Here is a 13,340-nt window from a genome sequence, read left to right as displayed (position 1 = left end):
GAATTAGATTTTATATAATGACAAGTCGCAAGACAAAAATAAATGCACTATAGTATTCAGATTTTTGTAGCCAAGTACTAGATATGTATATGAGAAAAACAAGGCATAAAAAGCTAACTACACATATTTATAAATTAAATTATTATATTTATTTTCAAACTTATGTCATCACTCAACTTTAACACCTAAGTTGGTGGAACAATTAAAATTTGAAGGTTAACAACTGGTAATTCTATTTTAAGACTTGTATTAAAAATTAAGTTGTAAAATACTTCAGTGGAAAAAAAAATTACAACTGAAAAGACATGTTTTCTCTTGTTTTGCTTTAAAAGGAAATAAAAATTTGGGGGAAAGAATAAACTAATTTAATATAAGAGTTAAATTTTAAAATGTCTTTAGTAGACTTCTAAAATACAGATTGTTTTAAGATTAGTGCTTAGAGTTCAAGTATTGCTCCCTTTCTCCAAGTAACAATGTTTTTATTCATAGGTGGCAGAAAGAGAAATGTCTTTCTTATTCCTAACTAGGATATCACACCAATGTTCCTGATAATTAAGAATAAATTCATATTCTTTGAAGTGTACCAAAGATTTAGCTCTGTAATTTGTATATTCTTTTCCTACCACACAGAAGTCATAAAAGAGGAAAACTCTGATTATGACCACATTGCTATCTCTAGTGAAGATTTTGTCAGATCGGATCCAAGGAAAGCTCTACTGCAGATGGAACCTTGAGCTGCAGGGCAGACTGTGCAGAAATCACAAAGCTGAAGATCCAAGGGAGCTGAAGTCAATGGGGATCTGCAGTCATGACTTGTGTCCAATCTGTCTTATTCCATTAAAAAAAGTATTTAAGCACAAACTTAAGACATGAGATGAAACTCATCTAACACAAAAATTAAGATGGGGCCTAGGTGAGCAGAGAGAATCCTCTGCAGGCAGGAGCTGCTGGGATACTACAAACCCAGGCCCTGCAGCCACCCCCACCCCTACCTCCCCCAGACCCTTGGCCTCCTCAAGTCTTCACTGCAGGAAACAGCTGTCTCATGCCTGGAGCAAAACAAGGCCACCGATGTGGGGAGCCTCACTGGCACATTTTCTCTCCAACATATGAGAGCATGTTCTTTCCTTATTTCCTTTTCAGCTAAGAAAATGATTACCTGTCTTTATTTTTAAAATAATGAAATAGGAAAGAAATGAAAATTCATGGATATAAAACTACTGACACCATTACAAAATGACTTATGGAAAATACAATATAATCAACGTACTGAAATAAGTATAAGAAAAGGCAAGGACATGAGACTTCCCTGGTGGCACAGTGGTTAAGAATCCACCTGCCAATGCAGGCGACACAGGTTCCAGTCCTAGTCCGGGAAGATCCCACATGCTGCAGAGCAACTAAGCCCACGTGCCACAACTACTGAGCCTGCACTCTAGAGCCCACGAGCCACAACTACTGAAGCCGTGCGCCTAGAGCCTGTGCTCCGCCACAAGAGAAGCCACCGCAATGAGAAGCCCGCGCACCGCAATGAAGGGTAGCCCCCTCTCGCCACAACTAGAGAAAGCCCGCGTGCAGCAACGAAGATCTGATGCAGCCAAAAATAAATTAATTAATTTTAAAAATTTCCAAAAAAAGCAAGAAAGAAAAGGCAAGGACAAATAAGAGGGTGTGTGGGTGCGTGCCTGTAAAGAAGATGTGGTGAGCAAAGGCGAGAGGGACCAGGTGAGCTAACGCCCAGGTGGACGCTGTGGTGCAAAGGGATGATGGCCTGAGGGTCCCTGGGCAGTCTGTAGGTAGGCCTGCACTCAGAGCCAGATCAGACTCTGACAATGATGTTTTTTTTTTTTTAAAAAAAAGACTAAGGCCAGAATAGCTGAGACTAAAAAGAAACAAATATAATGCAGTTTTGGCTGATAGGTGCTGTTGGCAGGTGTCAGGATCAACGGCTTCTCCCCAAGACTGAAGTTTTTGTTTGCTTCACTCATTTGACATCCTACAAAAAATACTTTGGGAATTCTGTCTTTTATCTATGCTTTTCTATCTTCACCTGGACTCTGGATGCCCAGAGTGCATATATTTTGCCTCAAGTTTGTAATCTTAGCCTGCCTTAGCTGATGTTTGATAAATGTGCAAGAAAAAATCTCACCTTCCTGAAAACCTGGCCCCAGCAGCCCTCTCCCAGATTCTGGTTGAGCTTATTCCTCCAGTCAGGGGGCCAGGAACATGCTGAGACCTCTTGCTAATGCCCCCTCCTCCAGGTGCCCCGCCCCCCCCCAACTGCCAGGCTCTACCAGCCCAGCCACCTTCCATCCCCTGCCACCCTCGCCATTCAGCCCAGTTCCCAACCCCTCCTCTCCCCCAGCCTGGCCCCCACCTACCACCAAGGAACTCCTGGGGCCGGAGTCAATGGGCCCAGGTCAATGGCCCCGGGCGAGTCCCCTCCCGCTGATGCCCTGAGGCACCTGAAGCAGGAGACTTCACCTCCCTCTTGCTTCGCTGCCCCTCTGCTCCATGGGGGCTCCATTCTGCCCCCCCCTCATCCCCCACCCCCACACAGCACTCTCAGAAGGAGGAGGCTGGTTTCGCTCATTTTGCATTCCATGTCGCAGGGCTCTTGTAAACTTTCCAGGGAAGTCTGCAAAATCAGGGAAAAGAGAAAAAACGACAGGCTGCTGTCCGTACGTGCTAGAGACAGATGGCCAAGTAAGCAGCAAGGTTCTGAGGACAGAAGTGACAGGCACAAGGGCCTAAGGACAGTAGAAGACAGACCTTTTGAAAACATAAAGATAATTAGGTCACTGCTCTGCCTTTGAACCCCCAACACCATTTATTTGCACAAGAGCAACATCCAAATTCCTGTCTCCAAGGCTCTGCCTCCTCTGGTCCCTGACTCTTCCTATCTCTGACCCTCACCCCAATCACAGTGGCTTCCTTTCAGTTTCTCAAGCCTGCCAAGGTCTTCCCCAGAGATGGGCTGTATGACAGATGCAGGGACGTGATGTACTGGAAGTGCGACCACAGGACTACACAGCGTAAGATGTTAAAAACCATGTTCCAGGCTACTGCCCAGCACCGCCAAGCTGGTCCTAAGAAACCCTGGATCTCTGCTCTGCTTCCACAACTGAAGGAACATAAGCAACCCTGACCAAAGTCAAACACACCTTAAGGACAATCCCAGCTCCCATAAACGGCCTTATAAAGCTGCACACACCGCCACTGAGAGCAGGAAGGGCTCTGGGCAGCCGCCACTGGAGATGGGCTGGATTCTGTACTGTGTACTCAGGACACACCTGAAACTAAGATCTAAGATCTACAACAGCGGGAGGTAAGCAGTCTCTGCTTAAAGCAGGTTTAGGGTGGCACCATGCGGTGACTCACGCTATGACCTTTGGAGTGGGGCAGGGCTGGACTGATGTCCTGGTTCTGCCACTTTTAGGGCTACATTACTGTGACAAACTGTTCAAGTTGTCCAAGTCTCCGTTTCCTTTTGACTTCGGAAGGTTCTTGCAATAATTAAAGGAAGCACTAAATGGAAGTGTTAACCACAACACCCAGCGAAGTAAACAGTAGCTGCTATTGGCGTAGAGATTCCTGAGTAGACCCAGTCCCCACCCCACGATCATGCCCCCGACCAGCTGTCACTGTCCTCTGGCTGGTTCCGGGGAGAACTGGAACCAGCAATGGAGAAGCACTGTACTAAAGTGGGTTTTCAACCCTGTCAGTAACAAGGGTCCTCTCAAAACCGACGGGGGATGGGAAGGATGCCTGTTAGAGGAGACAAGGGGAAGGCCTGGAGACTCGAAGTCTGATACGTCACTGTGAAGGGTCCCAAGCAACGAGGAAGACCATGGGAGGATGCAGAGGAAGGTGCCAGAACATCCCACCCGCACCCCTGCCAATTCACTCCTGACTCTGATGGTCTTCACAGGATACCTTCTGCTAATTCTGCCTAATCAGTTCAGTGAGATGTGCTGCACATTGATTGCAGTTCCTACCCTCTTCACTGTGAGACAGACAATAAATAACCCACTGTCTAGACGTGGCAGACACTCAGCAAATGTCTGTTAAATGATAAAAACAGTGCAAAAAGCGAGTGGCTGAAAAGCAGTATTGAGTCCACGTTGCAGAGCACAGGGGCGAGGACGAGGCCTTAGCCTGAGGGACCCTGAGTAGCAGAGCCCGGCTGGGTGCAGCCAAGGAGGGTAGAAGGGCTGGGAGACTTCTGATGGCCACCTGACCATTAATGCCACACTCTGGCCTTGCAGGCGCCCTCACATGTCAAAACACAGCCCGTCACTCCTCGTGCTGTTTTCTACCTCAGTTGAAGGCCCCCTTCCACGGGGCCGAGCCCGAGAACACCACACATGGGACGGGCCTGGCTGTGGACTGGCTTCTTCCACGGCTTGACAACACAGCCCCTCGGGTCCAGGGCCCAGCACGGTTGGGAGCTCTCAGTGCTGGTCCGGTGCCCTTCCTTGGGCTTCATGGTAGAAGGGCTGAGCCCAAAGCAGCACTCACTTTGGAAGGCAGATAAATCTTGAAGTGGTTGGGTACCAACTCAGCACAAGGACCACTGTGAGCCTGGAAGGTGTGGCCAACCCAATCAACAGATCGAGAAAACATTCCTTACGTCCTTATGTCCTTTACTGTCACCCTGTGACAGTCCTCCTCATGATAAGAACTGCCAGCACACTGGGGAGGGTTTGCTTCAACCCTAAGATGGAGCACACACTAGCAGGCTCCGTTCTGTGAGGCTGACACGATGGGTAGGAAGAGGGAGATGCCAAGAGGATACTTCCTGATGTGGCCATCGTCTCCTGGAGTCCTACCTGTCCCGAGTGGGAAAAGGAGCTCTGGAAATTACTCTGCCGCCTGTCTTCTGGCACCTGATTCAAAGAGCAGTCCTCCTTGCAGGAGGCCCCAGCACTGGCTGCCACAGCAGCTTTCTGCTTCCCCAGTCAGGCTCCATAAAAACAAGATCAGGAGCGCAATGGGTTACACTGGAGTCAGAAGTCCTAACTTCGGTGACAGGAATGGGTCTCAGATATTAAACAACCTCAAAGTATATGCAGAACTATATGTAAATATATTAATATATGTTGTTTTTCTGGAGAAAGAGTCCACAGCTTTCACCAGATTCTCAAAGGGGTTCATAACCCAAAAAAGATATAAAACAAAGCAAAAACCCACGTGCTACAATCACCAGGCAGCTTTCATCCTGCCGTTTGTGGCTTTCATTCGTTCACTCATTTAACGCATGCTGAACATCCATGTGCCAGGCCTGGAAGGACACAAAACAGAAAGAAGCCCTCATGGAGCTGCCTGGGCCCTTTGCCTGCTCTAACACCGCCCCGTGTGCTCTGGGCACCCGCACCTGAATCAAACCTTCCGTGTCCATGTGCCCTGAGCAGCCATCAAGTGGCCTCATGTACCCTCACCTACAACCGGATGCTACTGACTGGTGTTTTTTTTTTTAATTTATTGATTGATTGATTGAATTTATTTTTGGCTGCGTTGAGTCTTGGTTGCTGCGTGCGGGCTTTCCCTAGTTGCGGTGAGCGGGGGCTACTCTTCATTGTGGTGCACGGCCTTCTCATTGCAGTGGCTTCTATTGTTGCGGAGCACGGGCTTCAGTAGTTGTGGCTCATGGGCTCTATAGTGCAGGCTCAGTAGTTGTGGCGCACAGGCTTCGTTGCTCTGTGGCATGTGGGATCTTCCCGGACCAGGGCTCAAGCCCGTGTCCCCTGCATTGGCAGGCGGATTCTGAACCACTGCGTCATGAGGGAAGCCCTACTGACTGGTTTTTAATATTGAAGACTCAGTCTCTTTAAAATTGCCATTATCCTTCAGGGTAGTAACTTGGTTCAAGAGGGCTACTTACTGGTTAACACTTCTTATGAAAACACAGGGGTTTTATTTTAGGATGAGTCAGGGGTTAAAGGTATGCCATGGTGCAAGAGAAGGTGGGCTATGGAAAGGAAGAAGTAAAACCATTCACAGATGACCTGATCCTATATGTAGAAAGATTCCAGAAGAAAGCTATTAGAGCTAATAAAACTCAGCCAATTTGCAGGGTACAAGATCAACACACAGTATCAGTTGTGTTTCTATACACCAGCAGTGAGCAAATAAGAATGTAATTCCAGGGAACTCCCTAGTGGTCCAGTGGTTAGGACTCGGCGCTTTCACTGTCGTGCCAGGTTCAATCCCTGTTGGGGAACTGAGATCCCGCAAGCTGCACGGTGCAGCCAAAAAAAGAAAAAAAAGAATGCAATTCCATTTACGATAGCATGTAAAAGAATAAAGTAACGGAATATATTTAACCAAGGTGATAGACTTGTACACCAAAAATTACAAAACACTGCTAAAAGAAATTAAAGAAGACTTAAATAAATGGAAAGATATCCAGTGTTCGTGGATAGGAAGACAATATTTTCAAGATGTCAACACTACCCAAAGTCATCTACAAATTCAACACAATTTCTACCAAAATTCTAACAGCTATTTCCGCCCCCCAGAAATGGAAAGGCTGGTCCTCAAATTCATATAGAACTGCAAGGCATGCTGAATAGCCAAAACAATCTTGAAAAAGAAGAACAAAGTTGGAGGACTCATACTTCCTGACTTCAAACCCACTACACAAAGCTATGGAAATCAAAACAGTGTGGTCGGGGCCTCCCTGGTGGCTCAGTGGTTGAGAGTCCGCCTGCCGATGCAGGGGATACGGGTTCGTGCCCCGGTCTGGGAGGATCCCATATGCCGCGGAGCGGCTGGGCCCGTGAGCCATGGCCGCTGAGCCTGCGCATCCGGAGCCTGTGCTCCGCAGCAGGAGAGGCCACAACGGTGAGAGGCCCGCGTACGGCAAAAAAAAAAATTAAAAAAAAAAAAAATTAAAAAAAAAAAAAACAACAAAACAGTGTGGTCTTGGCACACAGACAGACATATGGATCGATGGAATAGAATTGAAAGTTCATAAATAAACTCATACATCTCTGGCCAACTGATGATTATTATTTTTTGCCACATCTTGCGGCTTGTGGGATCTTACTTCTCCAACCAGGGATGGAATCCATGCCCCCTGTAATGGAAGCACAAAGTCCTAACCACTGGACCACCAGGGAATTCCTTGGCCAACTGATTTTTGAAAAGGGTGCCAAGTCCATTCAATGGGGAAAGAACAATTTCTTTAACAAATGGTACGGTACGACTGGACTTTCTACTGCAAAGAAAGAATTTGGACGCCCATGTCAATCCATATACAAAAATTAACTCAAAATGGATACACAACCTGAACGTAAAAGCTAAAACCATAAAACTCTTAGAAGAAAACATGGGGGTAAATCTTCATGACCCTGAATTTGGCAATGGATTCTTAGGTATGACATCAAAAGCACAAGCAGCAAAAGATAAAATAGATAAGATGGACTTCATCAAAATCAACAATGTGCATTAAAGTACACTGACAAGAAAGTACAAAGACAACCTACGGAACGGGAAAAAAGTATTTAAAAATCATACCTCTGATAAGAGTTTAATATCCAAAATATATGAAAAACTCCTAAAACTCAACAACAAAAACCAAACAGCCCAATTTAAAAATGGGCAAAAATAGGGCCTCCCTGGTGGCGCAAGTGGTTGAGAGTCCGCCTGCCGATGCAGGGGATACGGGTTCGTGCCCCGGTCTGGGAGGATCCCATATGCCGCGGAGCGGCTGGGCCCGTGAGCCATGGCCGCTGAGCCTGCGCGTCCGGAGCCTGCGCGTCCGGAGCCTGTGCTCCGCAACGGGGGAGGCCACAACAGTGAGAGGCCCGCATACCGCAAAAAAAAAAAAAAAAAAAAAAAAAGGGCAAAAAAAGTAAAATAAAATAAAAATAAAAATGGGCAAAACTCTTGAACATTTTCCTAAGGAAGATATAAAAATGGCCAAGAGGCACAGAAAAGACACTTTAACATAATTAGTAATTACAGAAGTGCAAATCAAAACCACAAGATGCCACTTTATAGCGAGTAAGATGGCTATAAATTTTAAAAAGAAGGAAAATAACAGGTGTTGATGAGGATGTGGAGAACTGTGGATTGCTTGTGGGATTGTAAAATGGTGCAGCCACTGTGGAAACAGTTTAGTTGGCCTCAAAAGTTAAACAAAGAGCTACCCAGCAATTCCACTGTTAGGCATATACCCTAGAGAACTGAAAACAGGTATTCAAACAAAAACTTGTAGATAAATGTTCGTAACACTATCCTCAATAACCAAAAGGTGGAAATAACTCTAACAACCATTACCTAATGAATGGATAAACAAAATGTGGTCTCTATCCATACAATAGAATTTTACTTAGCTATAAAAAGAATGAAGATACTTGCTATAACATGGATGAACCTTAAAACATTATGCTCTGTGAAATAAGCCCAATCCAAAGGACAAATACTTTATGTATTTGTATACTTTATTATATGAGGTATCTAGAATAGGCAAATTCATACAGATAGAAGGTAGACTAGAGGTTACCAGGGCCTCAGGAGAGGAGGGTGGGGAGTTATTGCTTAATGGTTATAGTTTGGGGTGAGGAAAAAGTTCTGGAAACAGTGATGACTGCACAACACTGTGAATACAATTAATGCCACTGAATTGTACACTTAAAAAGGGTAAATTCTGTTATGCACATTTCATCACAATTTTAAAAAAATGAATAATTTAACATGCCAAAGACCACTGAGTTGTACACTTTAAATGGGTAAATTGTATGATATGTGAATTTTATCTCAATAAAGCTGTCTAAAGAAAGACTGTGTGGGCTGAGTCCTAGCTCTACCACATACCAACTATGAAACTGTCAACAAATTAAACAAACCTCAAGTTCTAAGTGCATAAAATGGGGCAGCTATGAGGATCAACTAAAATATTCTCTGTGAAGCCCCTAGCTGATGGTTCTCCTTACACAATAGCTATTACCACGTATGGAAAACTGAGGTTAGCTTAATGACCAGGCTGGGACTGGCCTTGTCTGAACCACACTAGGGCCCCAATTTCACAGTATTCTTACTCAATTTATATAGTAAGAAAGAGGAACAAAACCCTTTTAAGAATATTCTCTAATTCACAATCCAATGAGAATATGATATGCTAGAAAAAAAAATGTTACCTTAGGTACAGAATTCCTAAAACTGGATGCTGTTAAGGACAAGTGACATGTCAACGACAGAAGGATGGAGAAGGAGCCCAGCAGCCCTGATGAAAGTCCTTAAGAAGGTGGGTGTGTAGGGCTTCCCTGGTGGCGCAGTGGTTGAGTCTGCCTGCCGATGCAGGGGACACGGGTTCGTGCCTTGGTCTGGGAAGATCCCACATGCCGCGGAGCGGCTGGGCCCGTGAGCCATGGCTGCTGAGCCTGCGCATTTGGAGCCTGTGCTCCGCAACGGGAGAGGCCACAACAGTGAGAGACCCGTGTACCGCAAAAAAAAAAAAAAAAAAAAAAAAAAGAAGGTGGGTGTGAGCTTGTGGGCATCTCTGACAAGCCTTGGTGAGGAGGGGAATCGCTGAGACAGAGCAGCCCCCCCACACTGGGAGGCTACGCCTCTGACCCTTACAGACCTCCACAATGCAGACCCGACATCACTGTGGGCATAGAGTTCCAGCCACAGGAACTCACAGCTGATCCCGGAGAGCAGAAAAACACAATCAGCACTGAGGAAACCTACATTTGCTTTGTAGATAACTTCCTCTCAGTAAATAGAAGCAGCGATGAAGAAACTGCTAACGCGAACACTTAATTCTAACCAATGAAGCAAAACCAACTGGTGGAAGCAGAAATCTGGGAATTCTAGGCCAGTCAGTGAAGGAAGTAGTACCATGGGTCTTAGGAAGGTCAATTCAAAAGATTGAGACCAGATGCAGCTCAATGTCTAGGGGTTTTCAAAATGGGGAGTAGACAACCCAAGAAATGTAAACAACACAATCGCAGATGACCCCAATGGGAGTGAAGAGGAGGTTTCTTGAGCATGCTGGTGAGCTCACAGAAAAAACATGCACCACAGATGAAAGGATGGCCTCATGCTGATAAGGACAGATATCCAAGTGCTGACCAAACACACTGGCAAACAGGACCAGTCCAGTGCTGGTCATCTGCCACAGAGAATTACATCACAGAACACTCACAGGCTTATGAAGGGTCAAGTCTCTTGGTTTTTGTTCTAACAGGGATGATGGCAAATTCTATGAAACACAAAAGGTGAGCTTGAGATCAAACCTGGACAAAATTCTGGATGCAATTAGCAGACAGATGGTTTATGAGCATTTAGAATGGGAAAAAGGGTCTCCGGAAGGCAGCATGGGCTCAGTCAGGAACCAGTCACACCAGACCAACCTCACTGTCCTTTTTTAGATATCAGACATGGATCAGGAGAGGCTGCAGAGAAGGATCTGGATCGTGCATTTATGAAATTTGCAGATAACAAGAAACCGAGGGGGTGATCAACAAGCTACCTGATGTAATCAGGATTTTAAAAGACCAGAAGCATACAGGTGGGTAAGACCGAAAAACCAAAACCAACAAAAACCTCAAGAGGGACAACTGCAGGGGCCCACACTGAGCGAGGCAGGTACAGGACACGGATGAAGTGGCTGGTTTCTCCCTGGTGGGAGCAGAGACCATGTCATGAGACTGTGTCCCAGGCTCCACAAAGACGGGCCCTCTGCGTTGCTCCCCGCTGCACTCCCCACTCCTGCAGCCACATCCAGGCACTTCAGGAAACCTCTGCTGAAGAAGGGAGTGTTTTTGGAGGTGTCCATGATGAGGCTGAGGTAGGAGCTGAGGCATCATGAAGACAGAGCTAAAGACCACCCCACTTGCCCTCCTTGACTCCATCGATCCATCCCCACTCCCTCCACACCTCACCTGCAGCCCCTACCCCACTTCACCGCTGTTCCCTTAGCCCACGCCACGGGGCACTGCTCCATGAGGCTCCATTCAGACTCCTAGCTGTGTGTGCCCAGAGCTAAGTACAACTCTGAAGGTGCTAACAAATTTCTGCCCTTTTCTAGTCAGGGAAGTATACTGGAATATGAGTATGGGAGACTGATATTATAGGGAGACTCAAGCATTTGCTCTAAATTACTTAAAAATCAATCAATAAAAAGGTAAACTGCCCACCTGCAAACTTCAGAACCTCTAACAGTTGTGAGAAACCAGCGATTTCATGCCTCAATGAAGGCCACAAGAAAATTGTTCACCTCCTCAGCTTAGCTCTCTGCTGATATGGTCACAGCTCACGTCCAAGCTTTTGTCTTTTGCCCAACACACCCAACACTCTCAATGACCTGCAGCTACACAGCGGTGTCCTTTTGTTCCTGCAAGCTCTTCCTTCTGCCGGGAATGCCTCCTCCCACTTCACCCAGCTAACTTCTAGTCATCCTTCAAAACTCAGTTCAAGGGTCACCTCCTGCAGGAAGCCTTCCCAGACCAACACCCATCCACATTCCCATCTCCTACCTCCATCTCTGCTCCCACCTATTCTGTGCTATCAGATCACTTACCACACTGCTGGTTTCTGCCTCTAATCTTTCATTAGGTGGCAAGCTCTTTGGTGGCAGGACCCTACAAGGCACCCCGCACAGGTTGGATGCATGAATGGATGATTAACAAACATACATCAACTCTCAGAGCCAGGGGGACTTTTAGGCTTAGAGAATTTGAGAAACGTGCCCAAGATCACACCAGGAACAGCTGGGACTCGAATGCGGGCCGCTGTGTCAGAGGACACAACTTGGACTGCAGGTTATTTTGTAATGACCACAGCATCCTTGCTCCAAACATTCTTTTCTGCCAACGATCTACCTTTGGAAAGGCCTTCGCCACTCCCCACCACCTGAGAACACCCCTGCTTCCCAGGAGCCCTTCCAGCCCTGCTCCACCAAGGGCACGGGAGGCTCCCCTTTCAAACCAAATCCCAAGGATAAAGTCGCTTCCTGAAAAGAGGTAAGCAAGAGAGCAAAGTGTCTAAACAAAGACCTCTCTTAAAATATCTCTTCACGTGCAGGAATGTTCTTTCAAAACTCAAGTTTTATGAAAAAACCTTGTGAACTAAGTCAGGAAGTAAAGTTCACCTGAACCATCCTCACTTTGTAACACCATCTCAAGGGGAATAATGAAGCTTCAATTACTGGCACATTTTGTCCTACTTGTCTCACCTTTCTTATTTTAATTTTAATACTTTTCCTGGTAACCTAATTGCAACAGTCCCAAGAGGGGACTGTTTTTAACAAGATCTGACAGGCATCAGTTTTAGAAGATAACATAATTCACAGACATACTTATTTATGGCATAGCTGAAAGTCTCATTTAAACACACAGCACAGGAAATACCATGAAGTGGAATTTGGCAAAGGTCTACTTCTTGGGTCCACTAACACTCTAATCACCTAAGGCAGCCTTTCACAAGGCTGACACAGCTGGGCTGGTGTCACGAGGAGGCTTGGGTGTGGAGATCCGTCTCTGGGGCCTGAGGCTAGAAGAGCAGTGTTAACGGCGGAGAAGATGGGTTATCTTCAAATATGCTTCACGAACCAGGCTCCTTCTCCTCACCCTGGCCTCCCTAAGCCACCCACCTATGTATCCACTCCCCAGGCTCTGAGTGATCCCCTCTACAACCCCCTGTGCACACTCCAAAGAACACACATGGGAGACAGGGGTTTCTAAACCGCACATCTTAGAGCTAGAAGTCAACACACAGGCGTCCTAAAGGGAGTGAGGCTTTAAATCTTGGCTCAGGTAAGAACCCACGTCCTGACTTCCTTTACGGGGCTTGGAATTCTGACTGGGAGTCTGGACCCCCAGGATCTCACCCTGGTGTGCCAACCGTCAGCTTCATAACACAAGTCTAAATCCTAGCTCCCCACTCCCATGAGAAGACCAGAGATGTGGAAGTGCTCCCAGAGCCTGAAACCACTAAGCAAACTGGAAGGTATTTAGAGCCCAGAACACCCCAAATTATTTTAGGGTGCTGAGGTGTGTACCATGCAAGGGCAGGTCTGTGTGGGGATGAGAAGGCCAGCAGGCCTACTCAGCCAGGCCTCCATCTGTGGAGAGAGCCTCTCTGGTTCCCTTCCTGTTCTTCCACTGCGAAGTATAAAAGCACCAGGTCCCCCCCAGCCCCAGTCCCTGCCTCAGATGCTCTTTCCTTAGAGCCAACATGAGAGGAAGAAGTAATCTCAGACTCTGAACCAAACCTCCAGGTGTAGTTCACTTGGGTATTACTCTTGGTCCAAAAAAACCTGAGGATAACCAGTGAAAAACACACACACAAAAATCACAGCTCCCTTTGAATCTGAGGGCAGGCTGCTC

General features: G+C 46.5%; 1 protein-coding gene across 1 annotated transcript in view; it reads right to left on the bottom strand.

The window, feature by feature from the left end:
• Positions 1-13,340, bottom strand: part of CRKL (CRK like proto-oncogene, adaptor protein) — a 32,544-nt gene that overhangs the window by 6,228 nt on the left and 12,976 nt on the right. The window lies entirely within an intron of this gene.

Source organism: Mesoplodon densirostris, chromosome 15 (assembly GCF_025265405.1).
Source record: "Mesoplodon densirostris isolate mMesDen1 chromosome 15, mMesDen1 primary haplotype, whole genome shotgun sequence".
NCBI lineage: Eukaryota > Metazoa > Chordata > Mammalia > Artiodactyla > Ziphiidae > Mesoplodon > Mesoplodon densirostris.
The sequence above is the reverse complement of the archived record's forward strand: the minus strand, read 5'-3'. Positions and strand labels throughout refer to the sequence as shown.